A 22,545-nucleotide genomic window follows, 5' to 3' on the forward strand; every position below is an offset into this window, starting at 1 on the left:
TCAGCAAAGGGCTTCATAAGCAAATAGGCTGTATACCACAAACTCAAAGCTGAGTTCAACCACAGGATTGGAAGACAATACACTGTGGCCCTATAAATAGAAACGAGAATTTCTGTGTTGTGTGAAGCTTTGCAGGCTGGAGTGGTAGACCTGCATCATTAATCAGAAAGAGAGAGAGAGAAAGAGAGAGAGAGGAAGAGAGAGAGAGAGTGAGCATTAGCTCAAGTTACCCCTGGAAAACAGAAATGTTCAGTGTTCACAGAGTGGCTTGCATATTTCACTCTGACATCTCACTACCATGTTGTTCAACATGGCAGTGATTAGATAACGCTAAGAATTTTATTTTATTTTTCTTTTTCCTCTTGCTTTCTTCATTTTTCTTTCAGCTTTCTTTTATTTTGTTTTCTTTTTACCCTTTCCTTCCAACCTCTTTCCCTACTCCCTTTCTTTCTTTCTTCCTTCCTTCCTTCCCTTCTTTCTTTTTCTTTCTTTCTTTCCTTCATTCATTTTTTCATTCTTTCTTTCTTTCCTTCCTTCCTTCTTTACTTTCTTTCTTTCTTTCTTCCTTCCTTTTCTTTCTTTCTCTCTCTCTCTTTCTTCCTTCCTCCCTTTCTTCCTTCCTTCCTTCTTTCCTTCCTTTCTTTCTTTCTTTCTTTCTTTCTTTCTTTCTTTCTTTCTTTCTTTCTTTCTTTCTTTCTTTCTCTCTTTCCTTTTCTGGGGTGGTAGTGAAGGGGGATTGGATTGGTTGTTCTCAGAACAGGGAGCTGGAATTGATGCACAGATCAGTAGTGTCCTTGTTGGAGTGGCTGTCACATGAATTTTTTGGAGATCTCTGGAGAAAACAGAAAGAAATTGAAATGGTAAGCTCTAGTTTTTAAATGCATATTAGCTATTATCTGTGCCTTTCACCCTTGCTGTCTTGAATTGACGTCTTCACACCAGATTCTGGGTAACCTGTCAGATCTGAGGGTGGTATGGATATAATAAATATGGACCATCCTTGTATGTCATTTCCTTGGTATTTGCACAAACAAAAATAATTATACAGTTGGTTGCCTGAGGTGAGAGGGAGCAGGCAACTTTGAACTTGGAGAAATATAAGTTTGACATGGAGAGGTTTTTCATAATGTGTTTCCCTCAATTGATATTGAATAAAATAGCCTTGTGAACATTCATGATTTAACCAACTTTTTATTAAGCAGAGTTACTTGTATGAATGTGCAGGATGTTTTTATCTAATCTTTGCTATAATTCTTTGTAGATGATACTTTTATCTGTCAAAATATTAAATTAGATTTGTGTTATTTTCAAAATGAGCTATGATTAAAAAATAAAAAGAGCTATAATATCTCAGGACCCTTACCAGCATGAATGTGTGTTCCTATTAGCTTATATAAGTTACATACTTTCACTTTAAAAGTGAATTATAATTAATGTTAGCGATAGAGAGTCTGCTTTCAAAGAAAACACTCCAGAAAGAAAAACAAAACAAAACAAAACATATTTTTAATGAGAGAGAGAGGAAATAAAATAATAGAAACAGTTGCTCATAGATAAGCTGCATCTAACAGAATAAATAATCAGTACATTTAAAAAGTCAACAATGGATAAAATGATTTTGAATTAAATTTACATTTTTAGACACATAACTGACAACTTATTTTGAAAAAATGTAAGTGAAATTGTTTTCTGGTTTGCATGTTGTTTTTCTTTTGTGCTCGAAGAGGAAATATTAAGGAAGGTACCTTCAAACTTTAAATGATGAGGCTATCTATAGCATGAAACTGTTAGAAACTCCATTCAGAGATTATCAGAAAGGAAATGATAGATTTTTATGGTGCAACATGACCCAAGATTAAATCCCAAATGACTTTCCTGCTCCCTTCTCTGCTATCAACAGTGGTATGCAGGGACTTCATATTATACTGCTGTAATCTTTCCAGGGAAGAAAAAAGTTATAATTTTATTCAACTAGGAAAGCTACATTTGTTAGAGAGCTTTGGGTCATTCAGCAAGGAGTATATCTTTCTGAATGTTTTAGTTGCTGTAAGTCTCAGGTATGGTGGCAAAGGTACCAATCTTATAGATGGGATTCAACTTTTTTTAATTGAAGTATAGTTGATTTACAATGTTGTGCCAAATTCTGCTGCGCAGAATTTGTATATATATACACATATAAACATTTTTATATTTTTTCCATTATGGTTTATCACAGGATATTAAATATATTTCCCTGTGGTATACATAAAGACCTTGTTTATTAGATGGGATTCATTTTTTTTAGCCCAGGGAAAGATTATGAGCTAGCAAAGTTTTGGAATACATAAATGCCATACTCCAAGAAGTCTGTGCCAAAGGGGAAATTTTTTTTTAATTATAAAATTTTCTTTGCACTTGTTAACACATGTACTACTCTACCTTGCATGTTTGCAGTAATATTTATGTGAGACAGGAACCATCTATTGTATCTATTCTGTTGGAGCCAGTGTAATATAGTACAGAATATTGTAAAGGTGAATACATACAAGAGGGACCTTGACTCTTCCAAAAAGCTCACTGAATTTCCACCTAGGGATTTTTAGGAATCAATGGACTCAATTATCCCCCTTTGCACTAAGTAACTGAAATTAAAAGGAGAAATAAGCATGCTTTCTGTCTTCCTCTGATAGACACTTTTGGCACCAATCAGATGCTTGAAACCAAACAAGGAATTTAACTCCTTCTTCTGACTCCTACTTAATCCCAGAGGAGAGACCATAGACAGTCCTGTTTCCCTTGCCCATTAAAGTGACGTCCCCAAAGCCTTCCTCTTATGCCGTAGGTCCCAAGAATCAGTTACCAGAACCCTAGTCAGAGAATATGAAATTATCAGAGACAGATTCAAATCTTGTCATTCACAGGAGCAGTGTCGAACATATGAGACTCTTTTATGCTTTGGGAAGTGACAGATCGTCAGTTTGCATTTTACAGTTGAACTGAAGCCCAGAGAGTTGAAGTGAATGGGTTAAGTACCTCTGTGAGTCCATAACAGAGAAAAGGCTGGATCCTAGGTCTTGTGACACTTTGTCCAGTGCTCATTTCATTTTACTGCCTAACAAGGCTTGAGGATTAACAGACACGTGCATTATTCATTGAGAAATGTTAAAAGATGTCATTTTGAAATCATTCAAGAACTTCTCAATACCGAGGGCACAATTCAGGTTTCTCCCAAGGGCCCTGATAATGTAACAAACCTTGATTTGCTGGGCTTTACCACTGTTTACTTGCAAGAATAGGAAATGATTATTCCTACTGTGCTGACAGAAAAAAATCCCAAAATGCAAATTGATGTACACTAGGTGCCGTAATATAATACTACCACAGACTTGACCGTGGACTGGATGCTTATGTGCTATATTGAGATCCAGGGCGTAAGTTTGGCAAAGCTGTAAGAGAGAGCATTAAGAAAGTGTCGAGGTCTAGGAGAGTCCAGATTTGAGAAGGGGATCAAGATTACAGGGTATCTGACTTGCAGAAACAGGTATATGGGGCTTAGGATAAACTGTGAGGAAGCTAAATATTGTAATAATTGCTGGTATGTGAATCCCAAAGAGGATGCAGTAGTTAGTGGCTTGACTATCACTAATATTTATCATATAAGAGGGTGATAATCTTATATTTGAAAATTAAAGTGGTCTCTCTTGGTATAGTCATTGGAAGACAATTGTGAGTAGAGCGTGCTTCACAGGCATCACTTTCGTTTGCAGCAACAACTGCATTAGCATCAGCCAGATGCAGATAGAGCTCTTGAGAAATAATCAGAAGTGCATGATCTTAACCAAAATCAAGTCTGTATAGACCCTGGATATTTGGGTATGGGCCAAGAAGTTCACTAACTCTGATTACCTAGTAAGGAAACCAAAGTTTACACCATTGGCCATGATCAGTATGTGGGTCACATAGAAGCATGACTTATGTCCAGCACATAAGCCAAGGCTGCCTATTCAGGCTCAGTTGTATCTCAGACAGCATAATTGCTATCTCACTAGGTACCTAAAATATATGCAAATGTCTACCCCAAGTCAAAAGCCCCTCAATTTCTTCCTTAATTATTGACAATCTATTTGTTTCTTCCAAGAGCTTTTGCTCAGTGTTACACTATTTATGGCAGACAATGACAAGGTTTTGTCCACGTTCTTAGCAGCAGAAGAAAGGTTTTAATATTGTTATAATTAGTTAGCTAAGATTCTTTTCAGCTTTACTTGGCAGATCAGATTCAGGTATTTCTCAAAAGCTAATAAGATGCTACCAGATATTTCTTAAAAGCTAATGACTTATTTTTTATATGATAAAATAATTCTTACAAGTTATTTATAGGATAACAGTACTGATGATGATATACTGTCTGAAGTATTAAATCTTTTTTTAAATGACACAAAGTGACCTATGAATTGAATCTTTAAAACTAAAAATTTGTTATTTTGGGTAGCTACTCTGAAGTGTCTGACCAAATGGTATGCTGGAAAATGAATGACATGTGGAAGATAGACTGATTTATTATTTATCAGATGTGTTCGTTTTTAAAATCCTTTCAATTCTAAAACTGAAAAAGGAAATGTTTTCTTGATGTTTATTATTAAGGTCACTTCAACGGATATAATTAAGCCACCCTGAATACAGATGTAAGACAGTGGCTCCAAACTACAGAAACAATTTCTGTTCTAGATTAACTATAAAACGTTGAAGATCTCTTTCCCTTTCTTCTTCCTGGAAAATTGAAGTTGTTGAAATTAATGAACATTTAGCAACTTGACATATATTGTGCATATTAGAGAATCAAGGATATGCACTAGACTTTCTTGTAAAGAGTCTAAAACGAAAGACTGGTGTTGCCTTTAAACACAATAATATGACAAAGTTAGATAACTTTTATCAAAAATTCTATCAGAGGTACTCTAAGATATGAAGTTATCTTTATACATTCCTCTCGCAGTGGAAACTTGAATGATTATCCAAATAATTGAGTTAATGTCGATAGAGAAAGAATATAACCCGGGTCCAATAAACAAACTTTTCTTTAGTAGACACAGTGTTGTCCCCTTACTCTTTTTGTCCAATTTACCTGGTTAGCTTAAAATTGTAAGTGTAGAAATAATTTAGAAAATTGTTTTTGTTTGGCTTAGGTGGTAGGGACCTGCAAAGGGGATTTTTAAATCTATATTTTCCTGCCCCTTATTAATTTTTATAACTAAAGATTTTACTCATTTAATATTCTAAAGATATATTTATTTGGCATTTTCTTCCCACATTTCCATAATAATTATAGCATTCTGCTTCTATCTTCTTGGGTCCAGCTTTGACTGAGACCTGATTTTGTTCTTGTTTTGTTGTAGTTGTTGCTTAATCTTTTTTTCCTCCCCTTCATTCTAATATTTTTTATCTCTGAAGGTACAACCAGACTTCTCTTTTTTTCTAAGGATGCTAAGCTTAAAGCTAGGTGGTACTAATTTTTAATACTTCATAAAGTTAATTCAGTATAATAAAGGAAATTTCAGTCACTAGACTTAACATTAATCTCTCTGAGAAAGAGCCACTGATGATAGAAATACCTGGTTTTGTTGTCAAAATCAGGCACAGTCCATATCAAGACATCAGGTACAGTAAAATCTTTCCCTCTGAAAGTCTATGACTTCCAAATCTAATCAGGACGAAAAAAAACAATTTGTGTTAATTTCACATCAATGGATATAATAAATTCATCCTGATGATGATATACCTAGCTGAAGCACAATATGAATATGACAGACTGTGAAGTTGTCAGTCTACGTAACCAATCCAGGTTAAGTAGGGAAAATAGAGTTTTGGGCCCTAGTTATCCAGAGTTCGGGATAATCCATTAAATTATGGTCTGCCCAGCTTTGCTCTGGCCATTTGCTGAAGGGTCCTTTTGGTCACAGAAAGTAGAATAAACTTTCCCCGATTTTGGACCATGAAATTTGATTAAGCAAAGCACTGTAAAGACATTTAGCAATCTGCAGAGACAAGAGTGCTGTTTCTCAGCATTCACAGAGTATGACCTGGATTATATTTTACATATAATTACTTGTTAAAACCATCTTGATTCAAAGTTACAGTTGTAGTAATTGAACATTGAAAACTGTCATCTGTGTGCCTGTTCGTCTTTCCTAGGGGAATAAAATTACTCAGGAAATTTAAAGCTGCCTGACCTCTGGGAATCAGTAAATTTGAAAATCCCTGTGACATCATTCAATAAGGAAGAGACATTAAGGTTGATTACCGTGGGTTATAAGTTGCTCCCTGACTGGGACTTGGGCCAAACATACAGAGCTAGAATAAAAACCTATGCTAAACCAGTATCTGGAAAATATGGGCGTGATGGTTAATCATGCTAGCTCCTATCCAAATGCAGTGGGATCTCCAGTATGCAGGATGCTTTAATACACTGGATAGAGATGCAGTCTGTTCCCCAGCATTTTCATTTAGTGACACATTTGTGAACTTGAAGGAAATATTTTGGACACTATAAAATGAAAATTGATGGTGAACCACCCTAATAAACTCCCCTCCAAAAACTGTATGATGTTGCTTTAGAGATTTTAAGTCTAATCTAGTAATGCATTCATGCATTAACCCCCTTGTCTTATTGGGCCAAATAATATAAAATACTTCTAAGTCGTGATGATCAGTTCATTATCTTTTCCCATAAACTGTTAACATGTTTATTTAAACAATGGAATTAATTTTCATGTTTAATAGTGTGTTTTCAAAATAAGATTTTAATTTCACATAGCCTTTTTGTGGGTATGGAATTATTTTTAGGTTTGAAAAATTCATTGTGGAATATAAATTAGTTTTGATTTGCTCAGTCTCACTGCTAAGTGTGTTGATTTCATTTTCTTTATGGAAAATTCTGAATTTTTGGCCTTTTTCTATTCTCACAACTCTGGGAAACCAGTCTGGCTTTTATAGGAAAGGAAAAATAATCAGAATTTTCCAATATGATTTATGGGTTTAGATCTATATTTAGTGGTTCCCAAATCCTCCTCAAAGCTCAAGCTGTGAACTTCAAGGCAGGGCCAAAGTCCTCACCATGGACTAAGGGTCAACATCAGATTCAGGTCATCCTTGAGCTGTTTTCTCCCCCTAAGAACTTATGCCCTACTCGAAATCATGTATCTTCCTAGTAATGACTCCAGAAAAAGCTATTAAATATTTAAGAAGCTACCTAGAGTCTAGAATTTACCAGGTTTTTGGAGCTTATCTACTACTAGCTCTAACTTTGGCTTTGGGTTCTCTGCTATAAAAATAATAATGATTATGATTTATTGTGCACTTATGAAGTGCTAAGCATTGGGCAATATATCTTATTTCTTGAAAAAAACTATGTTATTTCACACATTTTATAGATAAAAAAACAATGTGAAGAAATTAAATAAGTTTCCCAAAGTTTTATAACTGTCTTGTTTGAATTTCAAACCCAATTCCGTTGGTTGCCAAAGTTTTTCCTTTATGCTATACTATCCCTATATGATAAAGTCACATCACACTACTTTGACCCTTTCCACTTGAGAATCAAGAAAGTTTATAATACAAGGAGTCAAGATGTACCAATTTAAAAATAGTTTGTTATTTTATTAGGTTCAGGCTGGGTGAACTAGGAAATAAGGGGGTAAAACACATAACATGAGGAATAAAAATGGATAAAAAATGGGGATCATAGAAAGTATAGATGAAGTACTTTAATTCTCTTTAACCAATCTATATGGTGTGATTACTACTTTTCCAGCATAGTATGGGTAATAATAGGAGTCATATAAGTTAAAGTCCCTGCCCTCATGGAGCTTATTTACTTGGGGAAGATAAAGTAGCACATATTAAACCTGACTATACAAAACATATGTGAAGATATGTGACTTCATGACATATTTTTCCTTAAACAGAGAATCACTGTCCCCATTCACATTTAAGCTGAAGTGATGCAAAAAGGAAATCATATTAGAGCTTTTACAAAAGATTTGCTTTTTTATCCCTAACCTAACTTATGTCATGCTAAGTTTAGAGTAAAGGTTCTGAATTTCAGATATAAGGCCATATTAGAGACTAGGACAGAATATGTGGTTTTAGATGCAAGTTAAAATAAAAACAAGGAAAGGGCACAAACAAAAATTTACAGAGAGACTCTCCTAAATAAGCCTCGGGGAATAAAATAATTTATGTGTATACTTGATTGCCAACCTCCTATTACACTCTTTATTGGGTTTAGGGCATCAGAATTGAAGGGAAAAGCATGAGATCCTTCATATAAAAAACTGATGTTACATACCAACCATCAGAAGAGAAAGTAGAGCTATATTTATATTTGTGAGTCATTTTTTTCCCTTAAGACCAAGGCCTTGAAGTTACAGGATGCCTGTCCCAGGTTCACAACACAATCTATGGCTATATTTCAGAAAGAATTAACCAGAATCTGACTCACATACTTAAGTTTAGGAGCTCAGTGTTGTAAACATCTAACCCACCTAGTTACAGAACTCTGGGTAAAAAATTAAAAGCAAAAACCAAAAATACAGTAACAGGGTTTTAAGATAGTTCACCTCCTGATAATGTTGGTTATTACCCCATATCTTCCTGGTCTCTGCAATGCTCCGCACCCCCCGCCCATGTTTATGTTTCCTTATCCAGGAGGAAGTAAAGGAAGGAACTTGGGACATCCATCCCTGATTTAGAACTCTGTTCTAAATCATACTTTCAGCAGGTATCAATTACAGGCTTGAGCTTCAAGTTGTGCTCCTTTGGGACTGACTTGGGGTATAAACTTGAAAAAGACAGCAAGATTTCCCATTTTTCAGTTTCTCTATCTATGAAAAGAGTGTGATTAAGGACACCACTTTCTATAGGGTATGGATCATAATGCTAATGCTTACTGGGTACTTTGCACTCCTTTGGTCAGAATTCCTCTATACAATTTGTAAAATGCCATGTGAAATTGGATTGAAATCACTCTGGGAAAATTAAGTTGCACCTGTCTTTCACATGATAGGTTTCCTTCAGTACATAGGAGCATTGCATTTGGTCAGGCTTGCAGTTCTAAATGCTTATAAGAAGGGTAATAGTTATAAGGCTTGCAGCAGAGTAAATGAGAAAGAGATGCGTGAGTTTTATGGATTAGTGAAATCACTGCTTTTATAAATTCCTTATGGAATGGCCTAACACATTAAAAACTATTGTGGGTTTGTACCCTAAATACATGGCAAATTTTACAGAGCTGGGCATTTGAATTGCTCAATTTAACATTTGATTTTACTCATTTCTCTTTTGTTTTGTCTATTGTGTTACTGCTACCAGTCTACAAGTTTTCAAGGAGAGAGGCCATGTCTCCTTTCTTTTTATCTCCAGTGAGATCTAACATGGTGACTTGATTTACTACATGGCATTGCTCATCACTTAATTCCTTTGTCCTTGACTGATAATTTAGCAAATTGTAGCAGCAGAAAAGGAGGTAAAAAGAACATTTGTCTCATTTTGGTTAATTTCCAGTCTTTTATGTCAGTAGAAATGGATGTCTGAGTGTCTGTGTTTCTGTATGTGTGGGCGCTGGGGTAGAGAGAGAGAAGAGGAAGAGGTAAGAATAGATGTCGATATTTCGCACATAGTAAAGACCACTGGTTTCCATGTCATTGCAAAAAGAAAAATGAGGGATACTTGTTTCTGGTGATTTGTATGCTGTGGTGATTTAGAAAGTTGAAAGCCTTAATAACATAAACAAATCTTTCATCCAAATAGTTGGACTATATGAGGGGGAGAGAAATATGTGTGGATACACACATACTACAGAATGTGTAATTGGAAGGAAATGTGATGTGGATAAAAAAACAAGGATTTTGAATTAAAACTCAAATTCTAGTCTTGGCTCTGTTATTAACTTGCTATCTAACTCAGGACGAATCCCCTGCTTTCTCTAGCCCTCAGTTACCTTGTTTGTAAAGACTAAAGCATCAGTAGAGATTAGAAGGTTATTAATAGAGACATAATAAAGATTAATAGTCTAATCTTTATTTTAAATACTCAATCAGTCTTCCAGAAATTTAAAAATTATAATAAGGCTCACTGAATCACCATGATGTCATCTTTGGGCTTATTAATGAAAGCAGCATGTTGCCCCAAGTGCTCAATAAGTATTTGCTGTCTGAACTTGTTGAATTATTTACTCCATATGTAGGCTGCTGAGCAGGCTTCAGTGTATGATGTGAGGGGTTTAACCTGATTAAAACCTCTCCCTTACTCTCCTCCTATGGTACTGTACCATGCTCTTTTTTGCTTAGGTCTGCAATAGTTCCCATGAATTATTTAAAAATAGGCTGCTGGAAAAATGTCTGCATGCTTTTTGTGAAGGTCCTGGATAATATCTTCTAGTCCTCTGTTCTTAATGCATTAGCTTAAATCTACTTATTTTCTGAGGTTAAAAGTAGAGACACTGGCCCTAAAAATGTTTTGATGAGGAGCAGTCCATGAAAGGAATAAGTTTGTGCACATCACGAAAGTCTGCCTAAGATTATGGGTCTTGGATTGGATATGGACTCCAGGCAGGTAGGTTGTGATGTGAGGACTCTTGATCAGACCTGAGGTGATGAAGCACTTAAAAATAAGAACACAAAATTTCTTCATATTTTTCCAACTTTTATCTAGAATTGGACCTAACTGCCAAATCAAACTTTCTACTAGACTTAAGAGTATCAGGACCTTAGGGATAATTTAGTCTACAAAGTCCTTCATTTTACAGATGAGAGACTGAGCACCAGAGATGGAAGGAACTTTCCTAAGGTTATACCACTAATTAGTGATATGGCCAAAACTAGAAGCCAGGTATCCTATGCCTAACCAGTGCTCTTTCCCCTACGTCCTGCTTTCTCTCAGGTTAAGTGGCCTGTTTTGGGAGTTGAAAAAGCCAGCGAGTAAAACAGTAATTTTATGGTATATGACTGTTCTAGAAGAAATTGATGAAGTGACTCCCAAACCAAAATCCACTTGTTGATATCTTGCCTGAGTCCTGTCCATGAAATACAATAAATTAAATGACCTAAAAAAATTACTGAGAATATTCACCATCTTAATAGAATCTGCTTCTAGTCAGCTGTATTTGCCTGGTAGAGTTTATGATTAATCTGCGGCCCTACTCAGTGATTGAATTCTGTCCCTATGGTTTATTACTCTAGTTTGTCCTCACATATCTGCCCCATTTAGGTGGTACTTGGATAATTCTTGTTCTACCTTCACACACAGCAAACTACCAGTAGAGATTATAACTGTCTGTAACTTACTGTCTGGGCTTTCTTTCTTAGCCTCCATGACAGACTTCTGTGGATACTGGGGAACCGAGAATACATTACTCATTCTCTTCTCAGGTCTATTTATTCAGCATTGTTACCTTCTTTTAAAGACAAAGCAATTTAGAAAGAACTTTAGTCTACTTTATTTTCACCATTAATTTTCTTCATTAGGTCCTTTTAAAGCATATATTGAGAGGTTCCTGTGTGCCTAGCACCCTATTTGCTATGTCTTAGAGGCAAGAAGAAAAGGACAAATAATGTGTATTGACCATCTATCGTGTATCAAGCATGGTCTTACTGGCTTTTACTTGGGATACCCCACGCAATCTTAACAATACACCCCAGGAGTAGACATTGTTTATTATACCATTTTACAAGAGGGAGAAAGAGGGAGAGAGGAGAGAGAGACAGAGGGAGAAAGGGAGAGGGGAGGGGAGAGAGAGAGAGAGAGAGAGAGAGAGACTTTCCCCAACTGAACCTGGCATTTGAACTCTGGTCTCTTTGAAAGGATCCCCTTCCCCAAGGAGCTGGCAATCTAGCTGAGAAAAGATTGTTAAAATGATTGGTTTGAAGCAAACTTGTTTAGGTGGCAGCTGCTATGTTAGTTACCTGCCTTCTATCTTTCCTGCCCTCTTCTCCCCTTTGTAGAATTCTCTGCCAAAACTTATGATACAATCTGGCTTCTCAGGTAATCCTACTATATTGCACCACCTAAGGCTATCTGCCTCTACATTCCTTTACTTCCCTTCCTCTACCAAGTAAAACGTATCTCTCTTTATATTTCATCCCATTCATTTTTAAGGTGAACTACCTTATCTGATTGATTACAGTTAATGGGTTAAAGTGAAAATCCTTCTTGTAGTAGTTTCATTTTAATAGGAGATTCTTGGAGACAAAGTGCCTTAAAGACAAAGTGCCTTAAAGGATTGAATCTATAATGGTATATTTCAGGCAAAGTGGCAAGCCTGAGCAAGAGATCCCTGGGTAAAGTGAAGCAGAGAAGAGCAGGTGTGGAGTGTGGTTTTTTGATGCCCTCAAATCACCACACATAGAAAGCCATCTATAAGCATTGAAAGGGTACCTGTAAGGTAGTTTTGCACAGAAGTTAGTCTATCTTCTTAGCACCAGCTATGCTGACAGCCAGTGGCCAGCTGGGTCTCCTTCCATGTGTATTCACTAATTAATTAAACAGTTGTGGTCATGAGAACTCAGAAAAATCCCTAACTGAGAAAAAATCAGTTTCTACACTCCAACTGTGTTGAGTTTGACTATAAGCTGTGAGATTTTCCTGGGCTAGCTCATTATAATGAAGAGCTCCTTATGACCAGGGAGGGACTGTGAACCCTGCCACTGACATCCCTATCCACTCTCACCCTTTCTAAAAGCTGCTAAGTCAAAAGGAGATGTCAGATGGCAGTAAAGGGATTCCCACTCACCCTACTTTGCTACCACTAAGGGCTAAGTGTAACTCTTTTCACGCTCTTTGCCCAGTGGTAATCTGTTTCTGGGGTTTCAGCATCTACTTGCTGAAATTTTCCAGCCCTCCTGAGCATCTTCTTCACGCTGCATTTGATCACTGTTATTCTATGTTCTTTCAGGCATGAATGAATTAAACCAGCCAGAATCCCTATGGCTTCTTCAGGGGACCCTATCGCTCTGATTAAAGAATTTCCCCAACACTGGAGAAAACAGTACGTACTAAAATATTATCTTGACTTCTCTTTTGGCATCATCCCTAAAAGAGTGCTCTTTCACTCTGTGGTCCCTGGGAAGGCAATGAGAGCCTGTCCCACATCTGGTCCACTTGATAGATTACCAGGTAATGGCCAGTTAAATTACATTTATCTCAGTCAATAAATGTAATCTTATAGAACATGAAAACCTGCGGTTTATGGAGTATTTGGTAGAATGTGATTTTTATTAATAGTGTCCCATTGAGTCATACTGGAGCCTGAGACCAAAGGAAGAATTAGTTTAAATTATATAGATATAGATAGATATAGATATAGATGATATAGATATAGATATAGATATATCACTCAGCACACATTGGCCACCCTAGTCATACAACAGAGGATATGTGTTTGTTGAGAAAAGGGATGCCATTTGCTAAAAAAGAAGACTACAGTAGCTGTAGGTGATTCATGCATATTAGGCAAGCATCTATTCACTGATTACTAAGCTTAAAGGTCAATGAATGTAGGTTAAGAACACATTTTGGAGATGGGGGTGGTGTTTTCTATGCTTGCTTTTGGCTCCTTTGTCTTGATGCCTATTCTTAGAAGAAGTGTATTACTGAAAAACCAGCCTAGATATCTAACAATCAGAAGTGGACATGACTAATAGATGCCTAATACTTAAGCTCAGTTTAAAAAATCATGAGTATAAACCAAATTGACAAACCTTCAGCTAGACAAGGAAAAGAGAGAGGACTCAAAGAAAACAAATGAAAGAGAAGTTACAATTGATAGCACAGAAAATCAAAGTATCATAAGAGACTACTCTGAACAATTACATGGCAAAAAAATTGGACGACTTAGAACAAACAGTAAATTCCTAGAAGAATATAATCTTCCAACACTGAATCATGAAGAAATAGAAAATCTGAATAGACATATTACTAGTAAGGATATTGAAACAATAATCAAAAATCTCCCAACAAACAAAAGTCCAGGATTAGATGCCTTCACTCATGAATTCTGCAAAGCATACAAAGAAGATTTGATACCTATCTTTCTCAAACTTTTCCAATAAACTGAAGAGGAGGAAATCCTTCCAAACACATTTTATGAAGCCAACATTATCCTGATACCAAAACCAGACAAGGATACCACAGAAAAAGAAGACTACAGGACAATATCCTTGATAAACATAGATGCAAAAATCCTCAACAAAATGTTAGCAAATCTAATCCAACAATATATTAAAAGGCTTATATGATCAAGTAGGATTTATTCCAGAGATGTAGGGATGTTTCAACACATACAAATCAATCAACGTGATATATCACATTAACAAAATGAAGGGTAAAAATCATATGATCAACTCAATAGATGAATAAGAATCATTTGAAAAAAAAATCACATCCATTTACGATAAAAACTCCAACAGGGCTTCCCTGGTGGCACAGTGGTTGAGAGTCCACCTGCCAATGCAGGGAGCACAGGTTCGTGCCCCGGTCTGGGAAGATCCCACATGCCGCGGAACGGCTGGGCCCATGAGCCATGGCCACTGAGCCTGTGCGTCTGGAGCCTGTGCTCTGCAACGGGAGAGGCCACAACAGTGAGAGGCCCGTGTACCGCAAAAAAAAAAAACAAAAAAAACCTCCCAACAAAGTAGGTATAGCAGGATGATACCTCAACACAGTAAAGGCCATATATGACAAACCCACAGGTAAAATCATACTCAATGCTGAAAGCTTTTCTTCTAAGATTAGGAACATGATGAGGATTCCACTCTTGCCACTTTTATTCAACATAGTATTAGAAATTCTAGCCACACCAATTAGGCAAGAAAAGGAAATTAAAGGCAACAAAATTGGAAACAAAGAAAACTGTCACTATTTGCAGAAGAAATGACACTGTATATATAGAAAACACTGAAGACTGCACCTCAAACTGTTAGAAATAAGTGAATTCACAAAAGTCACAGGATACAAAGTCAATATACAGAAATCTGTGGTGTTTTTATACACTATTAGTGAACTATCAGAAAGAGAAGTTAAAAAAAAAACAATCCCATTTACTATTGCATCAAAAAAACCACAAAAAACAAAAAAACCTAGGAATAAAATTAACCAAGGAGGTGAAAGATCTTTACACTGAAAACTATAAGACAATGATTAAAAAATGGAAGAAGACACAAATAAATGCAAAGGTATTCCATGCTCATGGATTGGAAGAATTAATATTGTTAAAATGTCCATACTACCCAAAGCAATCTACAGATTCAATGCAATGCCTATCAAAATTCCAATGGCACATTTCACAGAACTAGAATAACTAATACGAAAATTTATATGGAACCACAGAAGATCCTGAACAGCCAAAACAACGTTGAGAAAGAACAAAACTGGAGGTATTATGCTCCCTGATTTCAAACTATACTACAAATCTGTAGTAATCAAAACAGTATGGTACTGGTGCAAAAACAGACACAGAGATCAATGAAACAGAACTGAGAGCTCAGAAATAAACTCACACTATGGACAATTAATTTACAACAAACAAGCAAAGAACATGCAATGGAGAAATGACAGTCTTTTTAATAAATGATGTTGGGAAAACTGGACATCCATGTGCAAAATAATGAAACCATCTTACCCAACATACAAAATTAACTCTAAATGAATTAAAAACTTGAGTATAAGATCTAAAGCCATAAAATTCCTAGAAGAAAACATAGGTGGTAACCTCACTGACATGGGTCTTAGTGATGTTTTGGTGGATGTTACTCCAAAGGTAATGAAAACAAAAGCAAAAGTAAACAAATGGAACTACATCAAACTAACAAGCTTCTGCACTGCTAAGGAAACTGTTCTCAAAATGAAAAGGCAGCCTACTATATGGCAGAAGATATTTGCAAACAATATATCTGATAAGGGGTTAATATCCAAAATATATAAAGGATTTACACAACTGAACAACAAGAAAACGATCTGATTTAAAAAGTTGTAGAGGATTTTAATAGACATTTTATTTATTTTTCCAAAGAAGACATACAGATAGCCAACAGGGACATGAAAAGATGTTCAACATCATTAATCATCATGCAAGCCAAAACCACAATAAGATACCACCTCATGCCTTTTGGAATGGCTATTACTGACAAGACAAGAAATAACAAATGTTGGAGAGGGCGTGGAGAAAAGAGAACCTTCCTACATTGTTGATGAGAATGTAAATTGGTGCAGCCACTATGGAAATCAGTATGGATATTCCTCAAAATAATAAGAATAGAACTACCATATGACCCAGCTATTCCGTTTCTAGGTATTTACCTGAAAAACATGAAAACACTAATTCGAAAAGATATTTAAACACAAATGTTCATTGCAGCATTATTTACAATAGGCAAGATAGGAAAACAACCAAAGTGTCAACCAATGGATGAATGGATAAAGATGTGGTAAAATTTCATTCTTTTTTATGGCTAACTTTAAATGGAGTATAATCTATAAAAATATTGAATCACTATGTTGTATACATGAAAGTAATATAATATTATAAATCAACTACACTTCAGTTAAAAAAGATTATACAGACACTCACACATGCACACACAATGGAATACTACTCAGCCATAAAAAAACATGAAGTCCTGCAATTTCTGACAACATGGATGGAACTTGATGATATTATGTTAAGTGAAATAAATCAGATGGAAAAAGACAAATACCTTATTATTTCACTCATATGTGGAATCTAAAAAACAAAACAAAAAAACCAAATGAAATGAAAACAAAGTCATAGATACAGCAAACATTAGTGATTACAAGAAAGGAAGGAGGTTTTGGGGAGTGGGTGAAATGATTGAAGAAGGTCAACTTTATTGTGATGGAAGGTAACTAGACTTGTAGTTGTGATATTTTGTAGTGTATCAAATGTTTAATTATAATGCTGTACACCTGAAACTTATATAATAAAAAACCATGAGCAAAATGACTATGCAGATCACTAAAACATGGAGAAAAAAAGACCCTAAATATAGTCATTTTCAGTTATATTCCTACCATGAGGTCAGGGTTTTAATAAATAATACAATACCTTGTAGTGAAAATATCCTTTGTATGTGAATGTGTGCATGTCTAACTTAAGTATTTAGTGTATGGGTTTATGGATATATGAAAGCCAACTTGAAGCCACTCCATCCTTTCTTTCTAGTTGCACTTTCTTGTAAAAAGGGAAAGAGCCTCTTCTCAAGATCACTTGAGATTTTTCCTGAGGTAAACAGGATGACAATAGCTGGAGAGCTCAGTGAGACAAGGAGAAAAATTTAGGCATCTGTCCAAAACATATTATGTTTGTAACACACGTAAATTTGTGATTAATTATAGGTGGAGTAGGTTACACAGTTGATATATTTCTGTAGTCTTCTGTGGAATAAATATCTGTTGGCTCAATTAAAGTACTATACTTCCATTGGAAGTATTAACAAATGAAAGTGCTGGTTGAGCCTGAATCTCCATTGTGATATAAAATTCAAATTAACTAGGGGAAATTCAAATGCATTTTCATTTATTAATAGCCATGAAAGTCCATAGTCAAGATAAAACCTCAGGCTTAAGAGAGAAAAAGAGAAATACTCAACTATTACAACTAGCAAACAAACAAAAAAGCTAAACAAGATGAACAACAACAGTAAAACCTTTGTATTAATAGGTATGCAATTTATAATTTGTATTAATAGGTATGTAACTTGTCATCTATGTAATTTGTTTAAATGATTTCCTCCTTGAGACATTAACGAGCATTCAGTCTTTAGCGACAGCATTTATGCATACATATAATTATTTTACACTGTTTAAAATGCTAAGAATTTGTTCATTTTATTTAATAATTTATATGGCACTTGGTATAGAATCTTACAAATAACAACTCATTAAATACCCATAGAGGAACTTACTGCTATCTCATTTTACAGATGAGGCAATTGAGATGTAGAAATGTTTATGTAACTTGCTCAAAGTCACACAGCTAGTCAGTTGCAGAGCCTCAATCTGAATACAGGAACACTGGCTCCAGAGTCCGTTTTCTTGCCAACTACAAATCATGCCTCATTATTTATAAAATGTTTGCATATTATGCAATAATTATATAATGCATGTACATGAAAACATATATATGAAATGGAATGCCAGGCTATTTAAAACCCAGATGTAGAGGAATTGCCTGGCAGCCCAGTGGTTAGGACTCTGTGCTTCCATTGCAGGGGGTATGGGTTCAATCCCTGGTCAGGGGACTAAGATCCTGGAAGTCGCGTGGTGCACCAATAAATAAATAAATATAAAATGAATAAAATCCAGAAATAAAATGACAAAATATTAGAGCTAGAAATGCTATTAAAAGTTATTTGGCTTAACCTACATATTTCAGAGAAGAAATAGCAGTCCAGATAAATTGACTTGCTCGAGGTTACACAGATATTCAATGGCAGAGGTGAAACAAGAACTCAAGTCTTCTCGCTCTCAATCTGATATTATTTTCATTACACTAAATTGACTTTGCTATTACTAATTAAAATAAATACATCACTATTTATATTTTTGAATAAATGTCACCCTCAAATGCAAAGTTATATGCTTACAGTAGTGATGCTGTGTTTCACCAAATAGTCTCATAACTTGTTCTTTGAAATTATCTTTGAGACTGGATTTGAGCTAATCAAGAGAAATATGTCATAACACACTATGGTCATACCTTATCATACCTTGCTTTGAGCCAAAAATGGCATGTTTAACTTGATCCTTAACTTCATTGTTCAGACTTATTTCTGAATGACTTTTGACTATTTCCAAAATTCAACTACCCTTAAAAGACAAAGGTTTTTCACCACAGAGATTATTCTAAAGTATATGAGGCAGACTCTGAGTGCAATTCTAAGGGAGAGCTCCAAAATTTTCCTGAGCAATAAGGAATGTAATTGGAATAAGCCTATAGCTTTTCAAAGTGACAGCTCAGGAAAGACAAACTCATTTGATTGCTTGCTTCCTGATAAGTTTGTTCATTTATCTATCTATCTATTTATTTATTTTAATATATGTTGTTCCATTATTTAGGTCTTTTAGTCTCTCAGCAAGATTTTGTGAATACCAGTGTACAGTTTTTTCGACATCATTTACCAGGTATATTTCTAAGTATTTCATATTTTGATGGTATTGTAAAGGTTATATTTTTCTAATTTTTAATGTACAACTATTCATTACTAGTACATAGATATACAGTGGATATTTCTTTATTGACATTTTTCTGGAAACCTTGTTATATTCAGTTATTAGTTCTGGTAGTTCTTTTTTTGAAGATTGCATTGTATTTTTTTACATAGACAATCATGTCATTTAGAAATAAAGATAATTTTGATTCTTCCTTCCTAGTCTGGATACCTTATTTTCCTTTTCTTGCCTGGTTGCCCTGGAAAGTTGTACAATGTTGCATAGAAGGAAAGAAAGCAAACATTATTTACTTACTCTTGATCTTAGGAGGAATGAATTCAGTCTTTCACCATTAAATATGATTTAAGAATATATATATATATATATATTCTTTTTCAGATTATTTTCCATTATAGGTTATTACAAGATATTGACTATAGTTCTGCCTTGTTGTTTCCAATAACTTTATTTTTTAAAAAATATTATCACTGTGAGGAACCCAATGTCTTAAATGTTTCAACTCATTGATGGAGTCTAGAAAGGTAATGTGTGTGTGTGTGTGTGTGTGTGTGTGTGTGTGCAGGTGTGCTGTATTGTATCTCTTGGGTGACTTTTCCCAGATAAATAAGTTCACATGGAGAATACCATCTATCCTCCCAGGCAAAGGAAATTTATTGGAGATGAATACCTTGGTGTGGTATGTAGGACATGTTGATGACATAGTTGAAGAGGTTGTGAGAGTAATAAGGAATAGAATAGTCAGATAGATAGAACTAGAGCTAAGGAAAAAACAATGTAGATAACAACAGTGTGGCAGAGAAGGTCAGATGGAGGAAGCTGCAGTCTAAATAGGAGGAAGAGAAGAGGAACAAGACAGAGGGAGGAAGGAGATTAAAGAAAAATTTAAAGTCAAAACTTTGAGTTATTAGTGTATCAGTGACATACCCTGTATTGGGAAGAACAGTGAAAGAGAAGGGTCCCAGTTTTAGATAAATTTGCCCTTAAGATTGCTAGCCATTTGTTTCAACTTTCCTTTTATCCTGTCTGTGAAGCCTTGTTGATATGATCGATGGACAGTTAGATAGATCACGAACAAATGATGGAAGCACATTACCATTTGATGATCATCTTAAAATAAAAAATAACCATATTTCTCATGTTCGCAATTACTCTGTCACTGATGTCAATCATTGAAACAACCGATTGGCATTCCAAACTGTCAAAGAGTTGTTTCTCCTATCTCGTTTACCCTGACATACACTTAAGTTGGTAAGTATGAGGTGGGGGAACATCTGAATTCAAGTTTTTTTTTTTTTTGCCATCACTTAGAGCTAAATGTCATTGCTTTAACACTTGTTAAAAAGTTACAAATAAAGCAGGAAGAAAATGCAATGAACTCAATTGCAATGAATCTCAAGAAGTGGCTAGTCACTTAGTTTTCAATCCAGTGATATAAAGAGTCATCAAAAACCAACCAAATACTGCAAATAATGCCATTCACTGAAAAAAATCCTTTTATTTACTGTCACCAGTTTTGGTTTCAAAGTACCTTCTCCCTTTAGCCTTTCACAAGATACATTTAAGGGAAAGGCATTGGAAATAAATAAATAGCAAGCTTATGCCTAAATTACTTAGGTATCCAGAAGTCCAGCTGTACTCTCTGAGTAGATAATGAGAGAGAGACGTAAACAATTGGCTTATGTCAGATATAAAAGTGAGCGAACCAGCAGGTAAATGTAATAGGAAGCAAATATAATCTTTTCTCAACTGCAGATTTTGGGAACAAGTGCCTGTTCAACACACTTTTGGTACTTGGTGAGTTCCCTGACTATGGTGGGGGAGGGAGTTGTCATTTCCTGCCATAAGAAGGTAGCAGGTGGTGGAAAAAAAAAAAAAGTAAAAATAGCACCACATTACCACAAAGAAGTGTGCTCTTCTCCATTTTGGGGTGTGTGTGTTTGTGTGTGTGTGTGTGTGTGTGTGTGGTGGGAGGGTAATACTTTTAAAACCTGACTTCCTTTTATTTGCACTTCACTTGATTGCAATACAATGTGGCTGTTTATATGTACATTAAGAGTTGAGAATTTTTAAAAAGGCAATTAGTGTGTTTTGAGTCGTGTACTCTGCCTTAGTTCAGAGCTTGCTGATAAATATGGTAAAATTGTAGTTGAATAATTTTTTAAACGTTAAGTGAGCATGGAGCTTGTGGGGGCCACTGTTGCTGTGAAGGAGGAATTTTCTTTTTGATTGTTTCTGAAATTTCTTCAATTTGATTCCCAAACACTTAAGTGAATACATTTGATTGTTTTGAGGAAACCATGGAGGAAATTGTAATCAGTTCAATGGTATGGCATCCAGAGCACTTATTTTATCCATTGGCAGGTGACCAATAAGAAAGATAGGGCTTCCCTGGTGGCGCAGTGGTTGAGAGTCCGCCTGCTGATGCAGGGGACATGGGTTCGTGCCCCGGTCCGCGAAGATCCTACATGCCGCTGAGCGGCTAGGCCTGTGAGCCATGGCCGCTGAGCCCGTGCATCCGGAGCCTGTCCTCCGCAAAAAAGACAACTTCATACAGAAAATAATTCAGATGTGATTCTCAGCAAATAAAAAAGAAAAACTCTTTAAAAAGTGGTTTTGTAATCTCCAAATACTTTGCAGTAGCCAATATCAATGATTAAAACAATAGCTAGAAATTACTAAATATGTTTTTAGATTTTATAACTTGAAAAGCCTTTAAGTGACATATTTCAAAATTTATACAGAACTGGATAATTGGAAAAAAATTTCTACAGACTTGCAGGGACATTTGTATCCAAATTTAACAGGCATTTACTAAAGGTCTACCAATGAACATTTAGTACAGGTCTAAGTGTTGTGAGAAATACATAGATGATTAGGACAGAGTTCCTAATCTCAGAAAGCTTACAATCTAGTGGTTATATAGACAACTAACTGTACTATCAGACAGGATGAAACACATCAGACTATAATAGAGGTATATGCACTATGCAATGGGAAGTCAAAGGAAGGTGAGTTAATTCCAGTTTGGGTGAACTCAAGAGAGTCTTGGAGGAAAAAATGAGGTTATAGAAATTCTCCTTTCTATCAAGAATTTTCTTATCAAAGTGGGAAAGTGGGGATAGGGGATTGGACCTTGAAGACATTCCGACTAAATTAAAAGAGAGAGAGACATTAAAAGGTACATGATGTATTCAAGATAAGCCTGGCATGGTGGAAGCCTAGGACATTTGGAAGAGTGTAATAAGAGATTGGGCTCAAGAGAGAAAATAGAGCTTTGAATGTCAGATATTTACATCATCAAAGTGTGAATATTTGAAGGATTTTGCA

General features: G+C 35.5%; 1 protein-coding gene across 4 annotated transcripts in view; it reads left to right on the forward strand.

Annotated features, from left to right (window-relative positions):
* Positions 1-520: 520 nt before the first annotated feature.
* The window catches only part of GPR174 (G protein-coupled receptor 174), a 36,984-nt gene continuing 14,959 nt past the window's right edge, over positions 521-22,545 (forward strand). For 2 of the 4 annotated variants that reach the window (XM_029240537.1, XM_029240538.1), the window contains exons 1-3: positions 521-860; positions 12,926-13,018; positions 19,105-19,170. The gene's annotated coding sequence lies outside the window, so the exon portion shown is untranslated. The remainder of the gene's footprint in view (positions 861-12,925; positions 13,019-19,104; positions 19,171-22,545) is intronic. The other 2 variants (XM_029240539.1, XM_029240540.1) reach the window with 1 other exon arrangement.

The sequence above is a fragment of the Monodon monoceros genome, unplaced genomic scaffold, assembly GCF_005190385.1.
Source record: "Monodon monoceros isolate NGI ecotype Baffin Bay Population unplaced genomic scaffold, NGI_Narwhal_1 Super_Scaffold_22, whole genome shotgun sequence".
In the NCBI taxonomy this organism is placed as follows: Eukaryota; Metazoa; Chordata; class Mammalia; order Artiodactyla; family Monodontidae; genus Monodon; species Monodon monoceros.